The sequence below is a fragment of the Lupinus angustifolius genome, chromosome LG15 (genome assembly GCF_001865875.1).
Source record: "Lupinus angustifolius cultivar Tanjil chromosome LG15, LupAngTanjil_v1.0, whole genome shotgun sequence".
NCBI lineage: Eukaryota > Viridiplantae > Streptophyta > Magnoliopsida > Fabales > Fabaceae > Lupinus > Lupinus angustifolius.
The window spans coordinates 5,868,596-5,871,044 of NC_032023.1; positions in this window are offsets into that span (position 1 = coordinate 5,868,596).

The following is a 2,449-nucleotide window of genomic DNA, read 5'->3' on the forward strand; positions in this document are numbered from 1 at the left end:
ATAGTCAAAGTGTTACTCATTTGACCAAGAATAATCGTTATCATGATAAGATCAAACATATTGATATAAAATGTCACTTTATCCGAGATATTGTTACTGTTGGTGAAATTATGGTGGAAAAGATTCACACATCAGATAATCCAACAGATATGCTTACCAAGCCACTTCCAAATACCAAGTTTCAACATTTCCTAGACTTGGTTGGTCTCTACAGCATTTGAGTGCCCTTCGGGGCTTTATTTGGCGATGAGCAACATATTAAATTCGAGTCAAGGTGGAGATTGTTGAGATATGGCTCTCATTTATATCACATTTAAGCTTCCTTCATAAGCTTATTAAAGGCTTCTTTGTCAAGCCTTGGATGCATGCTGACCAAGTCTTTAAACTTGTTCACCAAGTCTCTAAACTTGCTCACCAAGTTTTGCAATCTTGCTCTCTAAGTTTCAAAGTTCCTTCTTCACCTTTTGCCTATAAAAGGCATCACATGGAGAGCTTTGGTACATCACAAAAATTTAGCAACTACATTTCTTAAATACTAGAGTGTTTGTACTTATTGTGTGAGTGATTTTGTGGTGCGAATTCTTATTCCATTTTAGAGAATATTTGTGAGATAAAATATTGTCATTTGTCCTCATCATTAGGAGAGGATTTATTATACTCTCCTTTTTTACATAGTGAAACTTTGCTCGTTAGCGCCCGTGGTTTTTTACCTCTCACACTGAGGGGGGTTTTCCATATTAAATCTTGTGTGTTATTTTTTCTTGCTTCTTTATTAGCTTCTCTTTTGTTTTAAATTGATCTGATCATGTACTTCCGCATTGCGCTCTATTCCTAAAAGGATTTGCACCAATCGTGAGTTTTCATTCTCATGTATATATATATGAGAATGAAAACTCGCGATTGTTGCAAATCCTTTTGCAAGGTTATTAATAGATACATTAATGGTATTATAGTATATACGTATATAGATGTAAAGATATATGGTAAATATAAAAGTACTCTTTACTAGGTCAACAATGTCTCCAATTTTATTTGCATATGTGTTGTTGGCATCCATCTTTTCATTTGATCTTTTATGATCTATTTAATTTTTATCCAATCACATAAGTAGTTTCCTCAATCCAATCCATGTTTTATTGTGTTGAGCACCGAATCCTAGATTCCAAAAGGTATCAACGCATGTTTAGATGGAGATTTGCTTCATAATTATATTGGTATTTGAAAACTAGAGATTATTCTCAAAGGCAATACCTCAAATCCTTTTTCTCTTCACCCTCTTTATATCACACAATTTATAAAATATCATTATGCTCTCAGATCCTATACATGCTTTTCCTTATCTCCTTATTCCTCTTTCACCCTTTTCTCTTGTCTTTTCCCTTTTATTCATAGTCCCAAATCCCACGACTTTGATTTGGTATCAACTAATAAATGCTCTCATTCATGCTTCACCATATTCAATCAACACCTTGGTCTCTTAAAGGAAGGCAGAGTTGGCAAGAAGCAGAAAGTATATGAGTTCATATGTATATCATTAAGGAAATTGTGACGATTTGTTGTTAGAGTATGAAGAATGTAAGTAAAGGAGAAAAGATGAAAGTGCAAAGAGAAAGAATGAAAAAGATTGAAGAAGTGTTGAGTGAACTCTATGAATTTGTATTCTCGTATACAATTGTTAGTTAAAGTAGGTACATTTGACTATTCATAGTAAGCATTACAAAACTAACAAATTTTGAATGACAAACTAACACCCCATAATTCAGAAATCAATCAACAATGATAGCCTCAAGTATCTTCAAGTTGAAATACTCTTCAAGCTATGAACATCTATCTCCTTTTCTCAATTCTTTGAACCTTTCAATCCTCAAAGCTTTAGTCATCATATATGCCAATTGCACCTCCATTTTGTAGTGAATCAACTTAATCTTGCCTTCTGCTACTTGTTGCCTTAGGTAGTGATATTTTGTCTCTATATGTTTACATATACCATGAGAAACATGATTTCTTGCCAAGTCATTTGCAGATTTGCTATCAACCAAAAGCTCAACGTCATTTCCTTCCTTAATGCCAAATCCCATAAGCAAAGAAGACAACCATGAAGCTTGGCAGACTGTTGAACTAGCAGCTATGTATTCTGCCTCACAAGTTGATAGAGCAACCACCTTTTGTTTCTTGGAGCACCATGAAATTTGAGCACTTGCAATTATGAATTTGTATGTCTCCACACTAATCAGAATCTGAAAAAGCCATGAGATGTGGTTTAATCCTTTCATCTTGGTGAGGAAAAACGGTGTCAAATTATATTGTTCCTCTTACATATCTTAGAACTCTTTTGGATGCAAGCATATGGGAGTGTTTTAGATTGATCATGAATCTGCTAATCACATCCACACTGTAAGAAATCTCAGGTCTTGTATGGCATAAGTACCTTAAGCTTCCTTCAATCTGT